Raw genomic sequence first — 24,978 nt, 5'->3', positions numbered from 1 at the left:
AACACTCATTAACAAGCATGGAAAAACACCATATGAGATGGTGAAGAAAAAAAAGCCAAATCTGAAATATTTTCATGTATTTGGATGCAAGTGTTTTGTTCTCAAGACTCATCCTGAACAACTATCAAAGTTTGATCTAAAAGCTGATGAAGGAATCTTTGTTGGATATCCACTTTCCACAAAAGCCTTCAGAGTCTATAATTGAGAACAAAAGTGGTCATGGAATCTATCAATGTCTCTTTTGATGACAAGAAGATCACTGGTCTTAAAGATTTCGTTGATCATGATCAGCTGAGATTTGAAAATGAAGACTCATATTCTGATACTGAAAAACCTGACAGTCTAAGTCCTGATACTACAAACTCTGACGGATTAAACTCTGATGTTATTGAAACTGTGGTGACTACGTTAAAGGAAGATGCACCTATGCAGGGGGAGCATACTCAAGATTCTACCACATCTCAAGAAACATCAGAACATGCATCTGGCTCTTCAAGTTCTGATTCGTCAAGTTCTGATAAGCCAAGTTTTGATAGTGCTGAAAATCTAAATACTGAAGAATCCAACTCAGAGAGCATAGTTTCAGGGGGAGCATCAGAAAATGAAAATGAAGATAGCATGGATCATGGGGGAGCATCCAGTTCTAGAGAAAACATTCCATCTGCAAGGAAGTGGACAAAATCACATACACCTGATTTGATAATTGGAAATCCTGATGCAGGTGTCAGAACTAGAACAGGTACTTCAAATGAGTGTCTATACAATTCTTTTCTCTCTCAGACTGAGCCAAAGAAAGTAGAAGAAGCTCTTCAAGATGCTGATTGGGTGCAAGCAATGCAGGAAGAGTTGAATGAATTTGAAAGAAACAAAGTCTGGACCCTAGTGCCAAGACCAAAGAATAGATCTGTTGTTGGTACAAAGTGGGTATTCAGAAACAAAACTGATAGTGATGGCATAATTACAAGAAATAAGGTAAGGCTGGTTGCAAAAGGATATTCTCAACAGGAGGGAATTGATTATGATGAAACATTTGCACCAGTTGCTAGGTTAGAAGCCATAAGGATATTTTTGGCTTATGCTGATCACAAAAAGTTTACTGTCTTTCAAATGGATGTGAAAAGTGCTTTTCTCAATGGAGAATTGGAGGAAGAGGTATATGTTGAACAACCTCCAGGTTTTGTAGATACCAAACATTCAGATTATGTCTACAGGCTTGATAAAGCACTTTATGGACTTAAGCAAGCTCCTAGAGTATGGTATGAGACTTTAGCTCAGTTTCTTCTGGAAAGTGGATTCAACAGAGGGACAATAGACAAAACACTGTTCTACCTCAACCATGGAAAAGACTTACTTCTGGTCCAGATTTATGTTGATGATATCATTTTTGAATCTACAAATGACAAACTTTGCAAGAAGTTTGCCAAACTAATGCAGTCAAGATATCAGATGAGTATGATGGGGGAACTTAGCTATTTTCTGGGCCTTCAAGTCAAGCAGAATGAGGAAGGCACTTTTATTTGTCAAACCAAGTACACCAGAAACTTGCTAAAGAAATTTGGAATGCAATATTGTTCAAGTGCATCCACTCCAATGGCCACTGCAACAAAACTGGATAAGGATACCGGTAAATCAGTAGATATTACTGACTACAGAGGTATGATTGGCTCTCTACTCTATCTAACTGCTAGTAGACCTGATATCATGTATGCTACCTGTCTTTGTGCAAGATTTCAAGCAGATCCAAGAGAACCTCACTTAACAGCTGTAAAAAGAATCTTTAAGTATCTTAAAGGAACAGCTTCTCTGGGATTATGGTATCCTAGAGAATCAGATTTTAAACTAATAGGTTACTCAGATGCAGATTTTGCAGGTTGCAAAATTGACAGGAAAAGCACAAGTGGAAGCTGCCAATTTCTTGGAGGCAGATTGGTTTCTTGGTACAGCAAGAAACAAAAGTCAATCTCCACATCAACTGCAGAAGCAGAGTATATTGCTGCAGGAAGCTGTTGTGCACAGATTCTTTGGATGAAGAATCAGTTACTGGATTATGGGTTAACATATTTCAAAATCCCTATTTACTGTGATAATCAAAGTGCTATTGCTATGACAGGTAATCCAGTTCAACACTCAATGACAAAGCACATCAGCATCAGGTACCACTTCATCAGGGAACATGTGAATGAAGGTACAGTGGAATTGCATTTTGTTCCCACAGATCAACAGTTGGCAGATATCTTCACAAAACCATTATGTGAAGCTACTTTTACAAGATTGGTAAATGAACTTGGAATGGTTTCAGGTTCTTTCTTTAAATCTGCTTAGACTTGTTCTGTGTTATCAGACTTTATGCTCAATATTTACAGAATTAATATCATTGTGTATTCTGTGCTTAATTGATAAATGTCTTTAAGTACTGACTGTTGTCTGATATATGTTTCTAAACTCTGATAAGTGATATGTTTGTTCTAGTACCTATTCAATCCTATGAGGATAACTGTGCTAGATACTGACCTAGTAATCTTCAATAAACAAATGACTCCATGGAAGAAGTAATTATTTCAATGGAAATCTTATGACACTAGCAAATTCTGATAACTGAGCTTAGTTAAGTTCACTTTGTATATCTTATTACTAAGTCACAAATTAGAATAATGCTACTCATCTGTTAAGTTCTGATACTAGTTAAACTGCTGAATGTACTAAGTGCTGATAAACCCCCCTTATCAAAAGAAAAAGCAAAAAGATTAAAGAATAAAATCAGGTACTCCTTTGAGATCTAGAGTAAAAATGTGAAAGGGACGACCCAAGTGCATTGCTGGTATTAAGTAAATATGCATTAGAAAAGCAAAATATTTTCTTGGTGACTTTTCACACTCTATGATTACTGGAGAAATACTCTGATAATAGCATAAATTCTAATAAACAGTCGTGACTCACTTACACTGAGAAGCCACTGTAAAATAGAATTTCAAAAGATGCATAAAATGAGCACAAAACAGTTGAGGTGGACTCAAGTATGAACTCATTCATCAGTAGGTTTCAGGACAATGACAGATCTTTAGCAAAATTTTAGTCTTGCCTTATTTCTAAGATATACTGAAGTGAATCAGACTTTACTCTTTGTCTGTTTTTAGCTTAATGCACACACTAATCACTCCATCTGAATGATGAAAATTTCTGTGGTGGTCTATGTTATTTTAGATAAACAGTCATTGTGTCATTTTTGCACAAATTCTGAGGACAAGTTCTAGTTACACGTTCTAATGGTTAAGTTCTGACGTTCATAACTAAGAACTTGTATGAGGATTTACTAAGATGAGCATTACTTTTTCGAGTTAAGAAATTATGTTCTGATGACTGTTAAGTTCTGGTATAGGTCTAAGTTCTGATTTCTCAGTCTAATCCTTTACTTGGCTTATCTTTGAATGAAATTTAATAACAGTCTCAGTTTGTACTCGCATATGTTGAAGTGGAAGATTAATAGTCACTATGATTAGGATTAATGGTTTTGTACTTGAACAGTCCACTGTTTCTTGTGTTTTGTGCGGTCTAGACCATGATTCCTCTTTCCAATGACTGTTATTCTTTTTCAAAGTCTAGGGAGCCGAGGTAGAATTAATTCTACCTGTCAGCATTAAATATCTTTGCGTCTCTTGGCATTCTTTTGCCTATTTAAACAACCACTTCACATCAGTCTTTCCATCACATTCTTCTCACACACTTATCCTCCTTCTTCTGTAAAAAACACAATGGTTCGATACAACATGTTTTTGAACACACAAACCTTCACCATGGAGCTCAGTTGTGCCGAGTGGCAGCAGGAGTGGCATATAACAGTCATTTCTGAGGAGATCTGGGACTCTGTCCTACAGGAGGTGCTGGCTCACCTTCTATTCTTCGAGATGGATTATCATCGACATCTGGAGCGCCTGGAGGAGGAAAGGCGGGAAGCTATCCGTCAGCAAGAGCGAATCATACGACTCGCCATCTTGTTCGTCGAAGATAGGAAGAGGAAGATGACTTAATCTCGTCTTCTTCCTGTTCTTCTTCATCCTCAGCTTTGTCAGGCTTCTTAGCTAGGACTAAAGCTGTTGACGTTAGGATTAGAAGCTTAGGGAAAATCTTGTATGGATGTACTTTCTATTTCATATATGTATTGACTTGATATATTAATGAAAACTGTTTTTACTTCAAGATTTTGTCTCTGAGTTATTTTATCTTGTGTTGTTAAATCCTGCTTGATATTCTGATGACCATTTAAATTTTGTCTTTATTTAAGTTCTGATTCTTTGTCAGCACTTATTCATTGAAATTATCTCGGTCATTTTTAACATGATTCATTTTCAGAATATTACTGTTGCAGTGAAAAATAATTCAATCAGTGCTAACGGTTTAAATTTTGAATTAAAACTGTGTCTCTTGATAAATGGAACGGTTTTTCCTTGAAACAAGGCAACTGGGTAAGTAATCATTCCTGTTTTCTCGAGCCCAGTAACTATCCGTTATTACTACATGTCTGACAGGTGTCCAACGGTAACATTTTTTTTAGAGTATAAGAACAACAGAGAGAAGATTTCTTTAATCTTTTATTTTCTTTATACTTTATCTCTCTTCTTACTTTTACTTTCTTTCTCATTCTTTCTCACGTTGGTTTTTCATACAGACATTATCTCAAACACCTAACAGGCATATTTGAATCTCAATATTTTTTCACATGGCACCAAAGGATTTAATCATTGATGGAGCAAAGTTTGTTCCAAACAACTATTCTGCAATTCTTGATCATGCTGAAGCTCCATCTGAATTGCACTTTGTGCAAGATCTTCTTGCACATAGTGAGGTTGGGTACGCCTTAACTCAGCCTGAATTATTTTCAAGTCAACAAGTTCTGCGGTTCTGGAGGACTGGAGTTTTTGATGATGGTGGTAAATGAGGCACTCCCAGTATTATCTTCCAAGTGGGTGATTCATCCTATGTAGTCACTCCTGGTACAGTATGAAGAGCATTACATCTTCCAGAAGATTGTACCTTCTCTATTCCAGAGGAATCAGAACTTCGGGGGTTAATGACTGATTTGGGATATGAAAAGAGTCTGACGAAACTTGGACAGTTGAAACGGGCTAATATCAGAAGAGAATGGAGTTTCTTCTTCGATTGCATCACCAAGGCTTTTGGCAACAAGTGTTCAAATTTTGATGCTATTCCCATTATGAGTCAGCACATCGGGTATGCAATTATCAATCAAACTCATTTTGATTTTGCAACTGCTTTAATTGGTTTTATTGGGGATAGGATGACAGAGGATCGAGATGTTGTTTATTTTGCTAGATTCTGTCAACTTATTTACACTTATTGTACTGATGAACCTCAGTTAGTCAGCACCCAAACCCCACCTTTTAAGGTTGCAAAAAGGTACTTTAATGATCTAGTAAATGCTGATACTAAGAAGAAAATGGTTAGATCATTACAGATTCCTAAGTCTGTAAAACAGATCCTGGTAAATGCTGATCCTGATACCTATAGATCTGTTTACTCTGATGTTCAACCACCTCCAACCACCCAAAATCCATCAACCTCAGAACCTACCTCTCATTCTACTCAACCTACCCTCAGAACTTATCTCCAATCCTATCTCTCCACTTCACAGACTGCTCAACCTTCTTCTTCAGCACCTACTGTGGAGCCTACATCCTCTAAGCCAAAGAGAACAAAGACTGTTCCTCACACACCTCAAAAGAGGAGGAGAATTACTTTGAGAGATGAATCAGATTCTGAGGATCAGATTCCTTCTTCAGAACCTGTGGTAAATGAAGCTGAGAAGGCAACTTCTCAGAAGGATTCTGCAACTGGGGGTTCTAGGCTTCTCAAGAGGCTTAGACGTATGACGGTTCCTGAAACTCCCAAGGAATCCAAATCAACAAGGAAGTACAAGAAACAGAGGGCACAAAGGCCAGTTTCAGATGATGAGGAGGAAGCAGCTAAGGAAGGGGATCAGGAATCTCTGATCTCACAAGACAAGGAATTTGCTCCAGTCACTTCTTCTCCATCAACTCCATCTCAGGAACCTGTATCTGACAAGGCTAATTCACCTTCTGTGTCTCTTGTTGATCCAGGCACAAGTGCTGAAATTGATATTCAGAACCTGGTTGTGCCTGAAATACTTTTCTTAGAAGCTCCAACAGCAAATAATCCTTCCACAACACCTGTTACTGATGCTGTTCAAACTCCTGAGTTATCACTAACACCTTCTCTGCATCAAGATGCTGATGATCAGATTTTAGGTGAGCATCAGGATATGGCTGTTGATCAGAACTTAATATCAGATCAGCAATTAGAGGATGCTGAAGCCTCCGTTGCTACTCACACTGTTGTCTTATCAGAAGATACTGATTCTCTAAGTTCTGATGCTGCAAATGTTGGAGATACTGGTGAGGCTGCTACTGTAGATGCTGATGAAGCAGGTCCTTCAGGACATACTCCTCCACTGACTCTTCCTAAGTCTGAACTGGTAAAGGAGTTTGTTATCAGGGATGTACCAGTACCTTGGAGTGAAACTCCTGCAGGTCAGGAGTGGACTAAGGAATGGAACTCAGTTTCATGTGTTCCAAATGTTTTACATCTTGCTGAGCACTTGACTAAAGCTGATGAAATGTTACATTCTGATGATTTTAAAACCCAGCTTAGAGTCACTGCATTGAGTACTAAACATCTACAAGGTCTTCATTCTAACACTCATGCAGAGCTACACAAGATTCAGGAGAACTTTATCAAACAGGAACAAGTTTGGAAAATTGATAAGAAAAAGTTCTTCCAACCTACCATTGACAGGGTTGCTTATATTGAGAAAACTCAAGAGAAGCAACAAGCTCAGATTGATCAAATTCTGACAAATCAAGCTTCTCAGCAATCGCAACTTACTGAAATCCAGACCTCAGTGGAACTACTTATCTCTCTTTTATTACCTGCTGATGCCAAAAAGGGGGAGAAGGTAATTAAGTCCAAATGCAAAACCAACAAGACACTGCAAGGAAAGGATGATGGAAAAGATGACCAAGGAAACTCTGGAATGGGTAGTGGTCATAGTCAAGGTAGAAGGTTTACATCAAGACAAGATAGTCACAGAACAAGTTCTGATACTGGGAAAAGAATAAGTTCTGCTGCTGGTAAAAGGATAAGTTCTGATGAACTTTTAGATCTTGATGAGGAAATGTCAAGACAGTTATTTCTTCAAGAAAATCCAGGGATGGACTTGGAAAGTTTAAAGGAAGAAGAAGCCAGACTTAAATCAGAGAAAGTCACATCTAAATCTGAAGCTTCTGGTAAAAAGTTACTTCCAAAACCTAAAGGCATTGTGATCAAAGAAAGGATGCATACTGAAGAAACTTTGGCTAGATCACAACCACAGATAGATCCAAGATCCAAGGGTAAAGAAAAGGTTGATGAACCTATCAAGCCTTATGTACCTCCTGAGGAAGAAGAAATTACTGATGAAAAAAATGATCTTGCTCTGACTTCAAGAAAAGTTCTTAAAACAACCTCTAACATGGCTCAAGTTGTTCAGAGTCAAGAAATTGTAAGTTCTGATATTCAGAAGAAGCAAGTAACCTCTGACAGTGCTCAAGTTAACTTGATATCAGAAAATAGATCTAAAACACTCCTACCAGGATTCACTAAAGCAAAACAGACTCAATCTTTGAAGACTACTCCAAGTGGTTTTGAAGCAAGAGTAGTTACTGGAAAGGAAGCTAGAGATAAAACTAGATTGGGAAGTGCTGATGAAAGAAGAGTACACAACACTACCGATAATCCAACTTCCTTGAGTGAACCAGGTATTGGAGCAACTCCTGAGAGATTGAATCAACTAGAATCTGTACAGATGGTTTACCATACCTACTTGAAAGAATACATCATGTTGTATTTCATGACAGATGGTAGGGTTTATCATATAAGACAAAATGCCATTCCTTTGAAATATTTTGAAGAATTGGAGCATGTACTTTTCTTACTTCAAGTGGATGACAGAATAACAGAGACTGCTGCAAACTACTTAAAAGAACAGATTCAGAGACAGAAAAGGCTTTATTCTGTTAAGTCTGACAGCAGATATGTTCCAAAGTACAGAGATCACAATGGGGATATTGTTGATATGAAGCCTAATACTGCACAGATCAGAACGTATCTTGGTATTAAGGGACTTGAATTCAATCTTGAATCTGACAAAGCTTATGTCATAAGACTAGACCAGGAGTTAAGGAAAGCAAAGATTAATGATCTCAGAGCTGCAATCTTTCAAACTGGTGAAGATACTGCAGAGCTTAAAGGTGTTAAAAGGAGAATGATTGATGAACTAAGATATGCTGAGAAATGTTTGTTGATGAACTATCTCAGAACAACTCCTGACATCAGAGAGATCAGAAGTTGATGAAGCCAAGTCGAAGATCTACAACTGCTTAAATTCTGATATTTATGCAGATTGAAGTTGTTGTCAGAAGTTGAAATTGGTAAAACTTTAAGGACTGTAAGTTGTAGTTATCTAGTCTATTTCTCATGCATTTGTACTTAATGTTTTTGACATCATCAAATATCTGTTTAACTTGTATATTTTGTTAATTTACAAGTTGGGGGAGATTGTTAGATATATTTGATAATGTCATGGCTAATATGTCTTATGTTTAGCTTTCAGATCTTGTGTGAACAGGATAGATCAGTACTTAACTGTTGATCAGTACTTATACTGGAAGTCAGGACTTAAGGATATCAGTACTTATATTATCAGGAGATAATCATCAGAAGATAGATATCAAAACTTAAGTGCTGAAGGACGATCAGATAAGGACAGTAGCTGATTAAAGGAAAGAAGATAGAGATAAAACATAAGAAGAGATATGCATGAAGAAGGAATTCCGTGAAGAATGGAATACTTGGAATAGAAGATATCTGATTGATATATTTTAGGAAGTAGAATTATATTCCATATCAATTAGCGATTATCTTGTAACTGTGTAGTATATAAACACAGGCATAGGGTTTACACTATAAGTGTTATATTTATCGAAGTTATTATTCTATATAACCCTAGCAGCTCTCGTGATATTTGTTCATCACTGAGAGGTAACAGTTCCATATTGTAACAGAGTTTATTGTTTCAATAAAGTTTGTTTTCTGTTACTCAAGTTCTTTAAGTTTGATTTGAGTGTACTATACACTGTATTCACCCCCTCTACAGTGTGTGTGTGACCTAACAAAGCAATTAAACAATAGATGGTATCCTACTAGGCTTCTATCACACAGATAGATAGTCATTCGGCAATACCTCCCCTTCTGGAAGGGTTATTCTTCTCAGCTTATATGAAATGAAAAGGAGAGAAAAGAATGAACTGAAGAGAATTGTATATGTGAAAAAAATATACTGCCACAAAATATCTGGCTTGGAACCTACCTCTGAACAATAGAGGTTTGATATAGGAGAACAAAACATATGTGTTTATATATCAACATCAAGTATTATAGCATCGTATTTCACATGCCTAAATATTTTTGCTATTCCATCCATCATTCTATGGACCCATGCTCTTCCTCGAGCTTATACACAATCACCTTTGAAACTCCCTCGATATCGAAAATCGAATCTGGGATCTCATTCTAGATATCATCGTTACTAGAATTCTATGCTTGCATCGCAACCTTCCTCGTATAGTAATACGACTCTCTTTTCATTAGAGGAAATAATTATTCAATAGGTAGATACTCTACTTAATTAGTCTATCAATGATAACTTATACACTACCACGACCCGATTAGTGGTACTCAATCTCAACATCCATTCCAATACAACTCTCACAGTTGTAATCAGCTCATTACTCGCAGAATCATTGCTGCATTACTATGGTCCACTACTGACCTACTGTCGTCATTCATTTTCCATGAAGTCTTAATATCTAACCATACGGATTCCATACATGTCGTATCAAATCCTTCTAAGGAGTTAACATAATCACCATTCGAATTCATGAAGAACACTCCTGATCCTGACATACATACATGACATGAAGCATATAAAATTGCAGAAGAGTTTCAATCAAAGCACCGATAGCAGGTTAATACCATTCTTAATCATATACCTTCAATAGAAGACTTAACTCGAAGGTTTGTCTAGTCCTTTTTGAAACATGGTCCTGGCTTATCTCAAGATAGCACCTTCTGAGATTGATAGCCCGCTCATGGCGATTACACAAATTAAACCTTTACCAACTACTATTACGGTTGGGTATTGCACAGTCATCAGAAGGAATGTCAATCTTCCAAACCATAATAAAACCTTCACAGCTTTAACCATCATCACTGTATTTCTTTGGCACAAGCGCCTATAATTATCCTCTTACCTTTAAAGTGTCGGCCACCTCTTTGGCCTTTCCTGATAGTAAAATTTCCTTACAGTCAATGTCATTTTAATCACCTCCAAATAAATTTTCTACCTCATTTCAATCACTGCTTATGTGAAGATGTTTTCCTTAAAATCTGATGAGTAAAAAAATATCACCATTTTTCCATAAGTTATTGCGTCATTCTTTAGAGGTTAATCACTGTCACGACTGACTCTCAATCATACTTAGAACATCTTTTATCTTAAGTCCTAATTGCCCTGAACAATTTCGACCATTACTGGTTCGATCCATACTTTCTCGTGGTTTAACACGTGCCCCACTTGGCATCATTATAATTACGTCATATTTCCTTAATCAACATTTCTATTCTTGAGAATTTTGAATATTACCTTTCTCCTTGTAAAACCTCTAAGGTTATCCTTGAATCGTTCCTCCTGTATTCCCAGATACAGGGCATATCAAGATACCATTTATTAATACCAGAATCATTGTCTATATACTTCTGAAAAATAAAATTCTCCACTGATTCTTAAAGGTTGTTATTACCTTAATCCTCTCCAATTCATACTGTCAAAACTCATACTATCCCTATTAAGGGTGAAATGCCAGCCTTTATGCATTCCCATAGGATTCGTTTTAAGTTACCGATGTTCTATCCTTAATTCCACCTTTAAAAAGGTACATGCATCCTTCCATGGATAAATCAAGTCATATATCCCTGATAAGGGTGTCTTATTCAATCATTCCCACCTCGATAGTATATGCCTAGTTTCACAATAACATCTGTATTCAAAATGAGGTCAATCAATATGGCCTCCAAAAGATAACAATGGTTATCCGCTTTTCTTGCCTAATTTGGTAACGATAACAAGGATGTTCTGGGAGATATTGGTCGTGTTCAACGTGAACCTCTTCTTAATAATTCCTTATTTACTTTTGTTGTTTATCTCAACAGTCACCTCAATGTTGGGATATCTTTCATACATGGCGTCTCCCTTTCTGGGTATCAATCCATCGGTCTTACACTTCACATTCTTGAAGGTCACTTCCTTCATCCAATTTTTCCTAATTTCTTACTTTCTTGTCTCCTCAGTCTATCCTCGTCTCATTATTTATCCTTCGAACTATCTCAAGGTTTCCTCGAATCCTCCCAACTTACAGGGGATAAAATATATGTTTCTCTTATGCCCTCAACCATCAATTTTAACTCATGGTGAATCACCCTCATCCTGACGAATGCATACTTTTCTATTTCTATTTCTACGAGTCTTTAGGGTTTCCTAATACCCAACTCCCTTATCATACCTCAAACTCTATTGCCTTTATATTCCTTTCCACTTCAGTTTCTTTTTATTTTCCTTTCTCTTATCATTATTTCATGAACCAACATAACAGAGCATTGATTTCAAACATCCCGTCATTCTGGATTCGTGTCCTCAGAACGAATCTTGATAACTTTTACAACTTAGATTCATAATTCATCATACTCATCTGCCTTTGTTCTGACTCTAAAGCTTTTACACTATCTCCATAACCTTGGGAATTACTTTCCCGAAAACAATTGACTGAACTTAAATCAGTTTATTATAATCTCTTGCTTCGTGCCTTCCTTGGCCTTTCAGCAGCGGGTGGTCTCTCTCTTAGGAGGGTAAGTGACAAAAACAGTCTTTTGTGATTCGTCAATCATTCAGAATCTCAAATGATCCTCTATTTCCTTTATCCAGGCTCTTGCCTCGGCTGGGTCAGCTCGTTCCTTGGAACTCTGAGAGCTTAGCGACTTAAAGGTCCTGAAAGAATTTCCCACTACATTTCTTCCCTCAAGGTGGTGGTTGGGATTAAAGTATAAGTTCTGTTTAGACAGGTCCATGAATTTCCGTATAGGAGTACCGTCTCGGGTCTCCCTATCTCGCTCGACTTCTGTTTTCTCAGTCTAAATATTTCTTCCTACTCCCCATAATTGGGGTCATCTTATACGTTAAAAATCCTTGTTTTCCACTTCATTATATTATGGGTTCCTTATATCTTGATGTCAACCTCCCTGACTATCACGTTCAGGGTTTGCTCTAAATCTTATTCCTCAAACTAGCTTTCATCTAAGATCTCATCTTTAAGCTCTTGAACATTTGGAACCCAATTTCTGTAGGAACACCTCACTATCCCCTTATCATCTTTCTCGGTATGGATCTCTTCTCCAGTCATTGACTCTCTGCCTTCATTCATCACTTTTTCTGGCAAAATATGTTCTTTTCCAAAAATTCGGTCTGTATTGCAATCTCAAACAGCTTTTCGGTACCGGCTCCGGTTACCTTCACTTCTATTTCCATTTTCTCAAAATCTCTTATAAACTCTCCCAAAGACATTATTATCTTGAGTCTCTCCTTTTTACTAAGGGCATCAGCCACCACATTGGCTTTCCCTGAATGATAAAGAATCTCCCAATCATAATTCTTGATTAGCTCTAACCACCTCATTTGGTGCATGTTGAGCTCTTTCTGCGTGAAAATGTACTAGAGCACTTATGGCTTGTGTAAATCTCGCACTTTTCTCCATACAAGTAGTGCCTCCAATCTTTAGGGCAAAACTATTGCCACGAGCCCAACCTCATGGGTGGGGATATCGAATTTTAAATTCCCTTAATTGTCTTGACACGTACGCGATTACCTTGCTGTACTGTATAAGAAGCACCCTAATTCCTTATGCGAAGCGTCAATACAAATCACAAAATCTCCTTTTTCCATCCGGCAATGCCAACATAGGGGCCATCACCAATCTTTGCTTCAGTTCTTGAAAGCTGTTCTCGCATTTCTCTGTCCATTCGAACTTCTCAGTCTTATGAGTAAGCCGCGTTAAAGGGGCTACTATCTTTACAAACTTGAACGAACCTCTGGTAGTGACTGGCCAATCCTACCTCTGGTAGTCGACCTAACCATGGTCATCAATTCATCAGTGGTCCTTTATTCATTCTTGTCAGGATTCTCCATGGGATCCTCCTCAGCAACTATCCCTTCTAGGACAACATCCTCAACCGCTACATCCTCAATATGAACATCATCCGATCCCGCGTTAGGACGCTCTATCGGATCCATAATCTGATCTCCAATAAGTAATAAAACATCATCGCGTTGTTGCTCCTCAACCTCAGGGTTCGGAGTCCCGCTACCATATAAGATAACGAACTACGCTTCTATCACAATATTTATAAGGGTTCCTATAAGGGTTTTAACTGTCAGTACTACGTTAGGTAGCCCGACTATGAACTTGGCAAGAGTTCTTATCATCTTAGTGAACTTATTATCTTAACGTCAAATCATCTCTGAGGTTTATAACGCTTAGCTCTGATACCACTTCTGTAACACCCCCAAATCCGGGGTCGGGGATTCGGGTTATCACGAGTTCCATTTCCCTTAATAACACCCAATCTTAGTAAACAATCAACTACTCTGCACTGTGACCCCACAATAAACACACACACCACAAGTTATAGTCTCAGAGATGAATATCCAAAAATAATCACAAGTCGTTTTATTCCACAATTGTAAGCCAATACACCTTAAAAGGGTTTCTGAATAAATTTACATTTCTTTGCCATTATTACAATTCATAAATATACATAAGTCTGGTACATCAAAAGTTGAAAGCCTAGCCTATTGGTAGCTCCTACCTCAGCTACAGCGACATCAACGCCTCTAGGAAACTGCGGAACGCTTCCTATCCGCTCACGAATTGGGAGCTTGGTCATGTTCATCTTGTCTATCTGATGTTGTGTGATGAAAGAAGAAAGCAAGGGTGAGCAGCAAGCCCACCAAAATAATATGTATAATGATTTACAATATATGAGCATTCTCATAGTACTCATCAAAGTCTTGGTGAAGAAGAAATGAACCAAGTTTGATATCTTAATGCGATAAAGTCGCAAAATATTCAGTATATATACATATATACTTTTCAAAATCTTGGAAGTCCTCTTCCATACATAATATACACAGAGTTTCAGTTTATAACTATATAAAACTATCGTTGCAAGGTGATCTCATATATCTAACCTTGTCTCAACGTTTTTCTGAAAATCTTTGACATGCATAAGATAATCATTTACTAGATATAAGTTTAAAAGATGAAGTTACAAGATACTCCAATATACTTATATCTTTTCCAAATACTACTTGAACTACCACCGTTCAAGTTATAATTAGTTCAAAAGTTCATCACATAGATGAGACTACACGATAATACTTGAATAGATTCAATCTTTAAAATATCATCAAAATAAAATGAAGTTATGAGATACTTCATTTGATGCAAACATCATTTTGAAAACTTTACCTTGCTAACACTCAACAATCGCCCAACCGTAGCCTTTCTATCGAAGTGCTCTGGGTAGTGTTGCAGAAATATCCAATTGGATGATGAACTCATTACGGGAGTTTGCCGCGCCAGGAAGACCACTTACGATGATCAGTCGTAGTAGTACAACCCCACCATTTTCTACATGTAGAGGAGAACCTGTCGGATTTACTTGTCAACCGAACACTGGACTCCTAAGGAATGGACCGTCTTAGCGGAACTTCCAGGCCATTATGGGCCAATATAATAAGGTTGGGCCTGCGCCACTCGACCACTTACGCCACTCCTAGTTTAGATGAAATCCATGACTCTGAAACGTAAAGCTCGTCCCCCCTTTCCCCAAGTAGAAACTTGTTGATACGGCTCCACCAAGAAGTCGTATCTAGTTGGAAAGGAAAATTCACCGATATTTCCCAGGCGATGCCTGTTAAAGGATTAACTTGTTCCAAGAATTTTACTTCCCGAGAATTGGGTAAGTAATCAAAAACTCTTTTATCAAGACAGCAACCTTGTTGCGAATATAAAACACACCACAGAGCCGGATCCCTCAAGTTTTGAGCGAGTATTTAAATCTCCTTCGAAAGGAGGATCTTAAATATAAAAATGAGTTTTTGGATCCGCTCTAACTTTTAAAATCATTTTGAAGACTCGCAAAACATTTTTAAGAATGTTCGGAGTGATGCTGATTTGGTAAAATAAATCAGTCCTAATATATTAGAAAATATCTGAATATTATTATTTAAATAATATTCCCATAAAGAATAATCTTTATAAAAATAATTGAAGTAGAAGTTGTAAAACTTATACTTGAAATGTATCTTAAATAATCAAAGATGTACTTATACGAAAGTAATATCTTTATTTGAATAATCAAGAGTGAGTTTGATTATCGACACCTTATCCTTTAATAAAATAAAGAATATATCTCAGCAAATAATCGGAGTCATAGATCCTCAAATGAATATTCAAATAATATTCAATAAATAAAATAAGCTGAGTCATAAGCCCTCGAATGAATATTCGAAATAATATTCAATAAATAAATAAGCTGTGTCATAAGCCCTCGAATGAATATTCGAAATAATATTCATTAAATAATATAAAGTTATCAAATAAACCTTATTCAATTAATAGTTTTGAAAACTATAACCATATATATATATAAATATATATATATATATATAAAATCTACTCGGGATCCTCGACTCCCGGTTTTAGAAAATGTTTTCACCTTTGGGTCCCTATACTAAGGGTATATGCAAATTACCGCTATTCTCTAGCATAGGTATTATCAACTGAACCAACAGATATATATGGCAAGAATACGAAATAGGCATGCATATGTACCATATCATATGCTACAATATATCGCAAGAATTTGCTAATTTAACCATCATGCATCTATCACAAGATAATGCATATACAAGTGTATACATCACAACAACAGTATAACGGATAGAAAACTTGTCTGAGTGCTCCCGGATAGACATAAGCTTAGAGTGGGTCCGATAACCTATGAATAACAACATAAGTCGGAATTAGACCCCGGTCGCTTAAGAAACTAGACTTTAACCATTTAGAGTCTTAATGTTCGCTTTCGCGCTTAACGATTCACTTAAGTCGCTCGAGTACCCGTGGCTCCACCATTTTTAATAAATTTACCATTACGAGTTTTAAGGCGATTCTTTCGCAAATGTCTTACCAACTGCCTATTACACCTTACATAAATGTTTCTTACCCCAATTAGTCATTTAAGGTCCTTTACCAAGGTTTCAAAGTAAGGCGAGGGGTAATGGTTCGTTCGCGAAACGTCGTTACTTAAAACGGCCGTTTCTCCTAAACCGTACAACGGAATCAAACGAACTACATATCAAAACGAAGCTCGTAACAGGAACAATGGTAAAAACCTAACAGTGAGTTCAAGGGTTCTGATGTTAAGAACAAAAACAGTCTACGGTAAATCGGGCATTATGACGGCTATGTTTACGCGATTTCCCAATTTTATACCATTCCAATTCAACCACCAATCAATCCACAATCACAACCAAATCAAAACTCCATCCATACTACATCATAACAGCCCCAATCAACTCAACATTAACAATTTATACTTATTCTTAAACTTGAATTGAAGCTATACTTAAGTTCATTAATCAATACTCCAAGAATTACAACTCCAAAACATTACAAAACCAACTATCCTCTACAACTCAACCAAACTTTAAACAAACAAGCATCATGCTTCACATATCCTATATCAATCATAACCATTCCTAAATACTCAAAACTAAAGCTAGGGTTTGGAGATGATATACCTTCCTTGAAGCTTTTAATCAATGAAAGATCCTTGGAATGCCCATGGAAGCCTTGATCTATGCTTAAGCTACCTTGAACTTTCATAAAAAATCAAGAAAACCAAAGTTATTTCTTGAAGGTTACTATTCACCATCTTCTTCCTTGATTTATTGGAAGAGATTGTGAAGGAATTAGAAGCTTAAACTTATAGGATATCCATATCTATGTACAAGGAACCTTAGATAATTACCTCACTAATTAACAAGCCTTGGATCTTGAATTTTGGAAATTTCTTCTTTGAAAAAGAAGAAAAGCCGAGAGCAAGCTTGGAAGAAAGAGAGATTTTTGTGTTTTTTGCTTTGATTTGTTTTTTGGTTGGTTGTTTTTGTTTAGATTTTGGTTAATTACCTTAATAACCTTGAACTTTGTGTGGTTATCATTCATCCACACCTCCTTCCCTCCTATGTCATGCTTACATCACCTTATTGTGTCATCATCCCTTACTTGTCCTCTCCTTATTGGTTGGATGACCTCATCATCCCTAACCTCCTTGATTAACTTCCTAATTGTTTGCCTAATGACCGCTGATCTGTTATACGGTTCGCTTAACTTTCATTTTCGTTTATCGTTTGAGGGATCATTCCCGGGATCTTATTACTTGGGTTTCCTTAACCTTTCTCAATACATTATATTCCTTTTATGATCCTCTCTTATAATCCTTTAATTTAAATCCTTTTTATCCTGTTACCTTATACTCAATTCTTTCCATATCTAGTGGATTTCCGGGAAAAATCAAAGTGTTCGGAATTGGATTCTGACGATCTTTACATACATTTATATACCACATAAAGTACTAATAATATCCCAGAAGATCAATAACAGAACCCTTACATAGTGTGGCATGAAAAGTTTTCTCATTCAGCATAATCTGCAAAATCACTATTCATAAGGGTTTCAAAAATTTCCAAAAATTGGGGTTATTACAGCTAGCATGGTAAGTTCTAAATCCTTAAATTAACTGTCGCTTCATTAAAGATTAACACGCTATCTTATAAGTTCGCGACGCTTATAAGACGAATAAGCACAACCAATACTAGGTTATCATACATTCACCACACACTAAGGTATCGAAACAAATTAACTAAATAAATCAATAAGTAAATCCGCTAGCACCCCAAGATAACGATTAGCCCATAACAGGACTTATCATCAACGTGGGTTCCGATGAAAGCATGGTATAATAAACGTAGTCTTTATACTGATTAAATAATAAAACTAAGTACGAAACAAGAGTAAGGTTCACAAATAAGAAAACTAGCATCCAAGTTACAACTTAGAACAAAGATTCACAAGTAAAAACAAGATCTTCTCCGTCTTCGTTGAATCGTGCTAAAACGGTCTTCTTATGCCTCTCCTTGTGCTCTGGAATGATAGAAGTCCTCCAATTAGAATTTGAGTAGAACCAGGATTTCTGCATCCCGACCCGGCGCGGGCGCGCGCTTCATGAGCGCGTGCGCGCTGTCTTCCGCTTGTTTGGGCACGGCCGCGCGCTAGACCAGCGCGGGCGTGCCGTGCTTCTGGAAAAACTTCTTTTTTTCTTTAATTCTAGCTGCAATTGAGTTGGCTTCTCGAGCTTTATTCCTTGGACATCATCTTAACACCATATTAGCACCAAAATAATGCTAATTCACCTAATTCCTGGATTAATGCCTGAAATGCAAAAATAGTAGAAAACACATTAAAACACCAACAACTTGAGTACAAATACATTAATTCAAAGCTTAATAGAGCATTATAAAGTGTCATAAATGCCACTCAACATACCCCCAAACTTGAATCGATGCTTATCCTCAAGCATAAACAGACTCAAAGAACAAGAAACATAAATGCATGAATGCAACTAAATGAATGCAATGATCCCAATAGAATAACCAAACCAACCAACAAGCAACATCTCAACCAATACAGTTACACGCATTAAGATTAGTCAAACCATACAAATCAACTTACAAACTAGAGACGTGCGTGTGTGCAAATGCTTACAAATATACTATCGCAACTATATCAATAATCATGACTCACTACTCATCAAGGCAATCGCAAGGTTATAAATAAAATAAAAAGCTAGACACAAAATAACTTATAACACTTCAATTCTTATATTGGAGTTTTATATGGATTCATGCTTTTATTCAAACAAAACAACACAAATATGCTTATTTGATCGTGCAATGAGTGAGGTCCACAAAAGACTTATACAATAGTACCAATGTAGCGAGCGTTAGGTTAGCGGATCCCAGATTATAAAATCCTTAGGTCACTAGGCACAAAGTCCCCTAAGAACTTAATAACTCGAGTACTAAAGAGCCCACTCGTGATCAATTATACATAACACTTATTTTTTTTCTTTTTTTTCTCTTTTTTTCCTTTCCTTTCACAATTTTTGAACGAGTGCGTTTCGCTCCATCTCGTTCAACCCTACACTACTCATATAAATATGAGCTGGCTACTACCATTTGACACCTAGCCACAACAACTAGCAATGAAATCCAATTTTTACACCAATTTCTAAAAATCCATGTTATTTAATTATAAAGAGAATATCCTAAATTTTAAATATAAACAAGCGATTAAACCTTGACAAACAAACTAACCATGATCATGATCTAGCACTCAAGCAACCTATAAGACTTAGTGAAATACAAGTGTCTCTATCATGCAAATCAACTCGGTACGACTCAACATCACTAAATACGACATCAATACACTAGCATCAATATCACACGTTAATCGAAAAAATCATCTACGGGATCATGTTATAATGCAAATGCATGAACTACATGAACAAACTAACATAACAACTACCAAAAAAAACTACATGGCAAAAATGCAACTATAGCAACTAAACTATCATGAATATGCAAACTATATGCGACTCACACAAAACATATTCCTTCAACTACTACACCCAAACTTAAAATATTCACTGTCCTCGATGAAGGTAATAGTAAGGAATCAGGCATACCTAATCAGAATCAGGATCCTCACCCTTAACGGGTGGAGTGTCAGGCATGTCTGGAGGTGGATACACGGAATCCTCACCAAATACTGGCCACTGGATGTCAACACCTGTGGCTCTAAAAGTTGTCCAATGCATGGGTGAAATCTCGTGCAAACCTCTTGTGGATGTCATGCATCGCATCCATCCTCCTCGTCAGACGCCTATACTACGTTGTGCTCAAACCAGCTCCAGTATCTGCTCCTGCCTCCTCCTGATCCTGCTGCGATGGACCAGCCTCACCTAACTCAGCTCTTCAAGCTGCCTTGCTCGCCTACGCCGTGCCACCAGCATATGCCTGAAGAGCTGGCCTTCCACCTGGAAGATGGTCATAAGAATATTCAAGCCCCTTAGGATCGGGCTTTCCACCATACCCCTCTGTCATGTTTAACAGCGTCGAATTGTCAATAGGAGCACTAGGAAGCTGCATCTGCTCATGTGCGGGCCAATGAACACCAACTACCATGCACAGCTTCGTCACAATGGATGCATAGGGTATAGAACTCGTAGTACCTCCTCTCAAAAACCTCAAAATACCCTGGTAAATAACCATCCCAAGATGCACATAATCTCCCTGAAGAATGTCCCACAATAGCCGTGCATGCTCTACAGTAATCTCATACATATGAGAAGATGGCATGATGTTAGCATATATAAATGAATTCCAAAAATGTGCAAACCTGTTCATGCAAGAGGCAGGGAACGTGGAGTAATCAGTCGTGCCCCTCTTGAACTTCCAATGAGTCTCAGGCACATACAAAGTAGTAACAATCAGATCCAGATCAAAGTCCTCTAGATTCTTATCATTCCAAGTGTCCTACCCGGGCATCCTCGCGGGCTGCTCAATCACCCTCCTAATAGCATCAGCACTGTAGTCCACAGTACCCCCCTCACCATCGTGAAGCCATTCTTCTCCGCCTTCGAGTTCGCATAGAACTCTCGATCAACACTGATGGGCACAACAGTGGGTGCCTCACAAAAAGGAACCCAGCCCATCTCCAGAATCATCTCCAACAGCTTACCATCCTTCCCCGATGGCAGAAAACCTCGCTCCTCCATGATAGGCTTCGAGAAAAGCCTCGTATACTCCGCTTCAGCCTCGGGAGTAGAAAACCTCGGCCTCACATGTTGTGCATATGTTGTGTACTTGATGATTTCATAAACAAAACATCGAAGTAGATTTTACTTAGTGAAATTATGTAGCACTCGACGAATAAGAAGTATAGTCCCGACGGATAACTCATTATAGTCCCGACAGATAACTCATTATAGTCCCGACGGATGATTAACTGATTATCCATCGAGTGAGTAGCTTATGTAATAATAAGTTTGTAGCACAGTTATGTATGCACCTTTGTATAGAATCTGTAGTAGCATATAAGTCATGTTGACTTTAAATAGATATGCAGAATAGGTTGATTAATTGTACATAAATGATGTCTTGTAATTCTGCATATGTGAAATAGAGTCAAGTGCCAAAATACCTACCGACGGATGATTAACAAAGCCATCGACGGATGATCAAAAGACTATCAACGGATGTTTAATATAGCAGTCGACGGATGATTAATTAATCCATCAACGGATGTTCTGAAAGTCGATGGATGATCATATGAAGAATTCAAACAGCAGTTGAACAGTGAAAGCTGACACATATCCGTCGAGATGTATACAAACACACTGTGGAAGCCCATTAACTGGGTGTTATGGATAAGAAATCAAGGTTATTACTTGCTGTATTTAATACTAAGATTCGGGAGCTCAAGGCCTTTAATGGCTGCTCTCGTGTTTCGTGACTCAATCTGCCTTTACGAGATGCCTACGTATCTCTGTGAATTAGAGAATCAAGCCAAAAAACGTAGTTCTGATTTGTGGGGTGAGGCCCCTTATATAGATGTGGGAGTCCTTGAATTGGACTTGGTATAGGAGACTTGGTGGACAAGCCTCTGAATTAGGATAGACTTAGGAGTCCTAGGAAGTAGGAAGCTGATCCCTTATCCTTTTAGGTCCCCTTGAGGCTAATCTATAAGGATTTATATCCTTATCGGGACTCTTCTCAATAGCTGATTTTTCCCTTATTAATTAATTACGAAATTAATTAATAATCAGGGCTTTTGGGCCTTTTTTATTCCACCAGGCCTGATCTGGTCCATCAGGCTTAACCTTTCTGGTCTGAATATTATACATCTTATTATTGGGTCCAGCAGCCCATTATTAATAAAATCAGGACTTATTTATCTCTATCATTTGCCCCCCAACTTTTGGGAAACATTGATTAGGTTTCACAGAAGTTAAATCTATTCGTTCCCTTACAGGGTTTCGTTTTTCCGTAAAGTGTGGAGCGACCTACACATTTACAGTGAATTTTCCTTTTATTCAGGAATTACCTTAATTTCCAGGAATTTTTCCCTTATTTCCGGGATTTTTCCCCAATTTTCCGGGATTTTTCCCTAATTTTCTAGGATTTTCCCTTAACTTCTGGGATTTATCCGTAATTTTCTGGATTTATCCGCAATTTTCTGGATTTATCCGCAATTTTCTGGATTTATCCGTAATTTTCTGGATTTATCCGCAATTTTCTGGATTTATCCGTAATTTCCTGGATTTATCCGTAATTTTCTGGATTTATCCGCAATTTTCTGGATTTATCCGCAATTTTCTGGATTTATCCGTAATTTCCTGGATTTATCCGTAATTTTCTGGATTTATCCGCAATTTTCTGGATTTATCCGCAATTTTCTGGATTTATCCGTAATTTTCTGGATTTATCCGTAATTTCCTGGATTTATCCGTAATTTTCTGGATTTATCCGTAATTTTCTGGATTTATCCGCAATTTTCTGGATTTATCCGTAATTTCTGGTTTAAAATGCATACAAAATTGATTAGGATGCAGAAGAAATTGATCAGGATTCAGCCAAATCGATCAGAATTCCTGCTCGATTTCGATCAGGATCCTGATCGAATTAACTCAGGATCTTACACTCTGGTCGACAGGATTCCTGATCGATTTCGATCAGGGCTCTGATCGAATTGATCTTCAAAGTGACACCCTAGTCGACTGTTACACGTGCTTAATCGATCAGGATTCCTGACCGATTTCGATCAGGACTCTGATCGAATTAAGTGATTTTCTATCATTCTGATCGAATGGAATATCGATCATGATTTTCTTCTGTGTCGATCAGGACTCTGATCGATCTTAGGGGATTTCTTCCCTCCTGTTCGAATAATATATCGACCAGGATTCTCTTTGGTATCGATCAGGACTCTGATCGATCTTAGGGGATTTCTTCCCTTCTGTTCGAATAATATATCGACCAGGATTCTCTTTTGTATCGATCAGGACTCTGATCGATCTTAGGGGATTTCTTCCCTTCTGTTCGAATAATATATCGACCAGGATTCTCTTTTGTATCGATCAGGACTCTGATCGGATTTAGGGGATTTCTTCCCTTCTGTTCGAATAATATATCGATCAGGATTCTCTTTTGTATCGATCAGGACTCTGATCGGATTTAGGGGATTTCTTCCCTTCTGTTCGAATAATATATCGATCAGGATTCTCTTTTGTATCGATCAGGACTCCGATCGATCCAGTTTAAAACTCTGGTCGATTTTTGACCATTCATTTTCCATATGAGCTTCTAGATTATTCCTGATATTTCTAGTAGACGGGCTTTTAGGTTGGGCCTGGCTAAATGGGCCTAGAAACGCCTCGTATTCCGAGCTTTTCGCCTATATAAGTGTAGTGTGAAGTGAGAATCCTCACTTCACTTCTCATTTCTCATTTTCTTCTACAAACTTCTCTAGAGTTCTCCCTTTGAGTAGGCGATTTCCGGCGAGCACACAGCCACCGTAGCTCCACCATTCTCAAGTATTTCTGGGTTTCAAGCTTTTAAACGAAGTATATCAATGGCGGACCGCGACCTGGCTCGTTTGCAGAAGATGAATGTCTCTAAGAGAGGTACAAACATTCAAATTCAATCTCCATATACTTCTCTCATTGACATGATTAACTCGAGAGGTGATTAAAATCCTTCTCTATCTGAGTTAGATTCGTATAATCATGGTAACACTTTTCATGAGTTAGATGGTAGAATAGAGTCTATGAACACCCTGTACAGACTTCCACCCCACCTTAGGATCACTCCAGCCGCCCCTGGGGATAGGACTTGTAATTGGGAGGGGGATACCCTGTTCATTTATCGAGGAGCCCTGACCGCAGGTCTTAGGTTCCCATTCCACGAATTTATTCCTCGTTTATTAGCCGATGTACAAATCAACCCTTGTCAACTCCCTCCCAACGCCTGGAGGAATATTATCTGTTTTATGGTCCTTTGTCTCAGGAATAACTTCCCTCTTTCCGTAGCTGTCTTTAGGAAAGTTTTCCAATTCTATAATAGCTCCATGAGTCAACCGGGATGGGTTTTAATTCGCCAACGACCCAAAGTTCCCCATATCTTTGATAGTAACTCTATAGTCGAGAACAACCCTAAATGGAGGGATGAGTTTGTGAGGCTGACCTGGGCTGGGGGTGATTGGGCCACACTCTTCCGTAGGCCATTTTGCAAGGTATCAGATGGTAGTCCTGGTAGTATCAGATTGACTGATGAGGAGGAGGTGGCCTACCAGGCCTTAATTTCAGATGATGGGAAAACGGATACCTGGACCCTTTTAGAGGAGTTTTCCTTGAAGAAAGTTGGTCTCTCCCAGGCCAGTGATAAGGGTAAATTTATACCTGCGTAATTATTGTTCCTTCTCTTTAATCGCACTTTTTCTTTTTTTTTCTGGATTTTAATGTTCCTTCTACTTTTCCTTTCAGCTTGCGAGGCCATCAATAATGTTAACAGGCCTAAGGAGGGGGAGTCAGGCCGTCAGAAAAGGGCCAAGCTAA

The sequence above is a fragment of the Apium graveolens genome, chromosome 11 (genome assembly GCF_009905375.1).
Source record: "Apium graveolens cultivar Ventura chromosome 11, ASM990537v1, whole genome shotgun sequence".
NCBI classification, from domain to species: Eukaryota; Viridiplantae; Streptophyta; class Magnoliopsida; order Apiales; family Apiaceae; genus Apium; species Apium graveolens.
Note: the sequence above shows the minus strand (reverse complement) of the source record.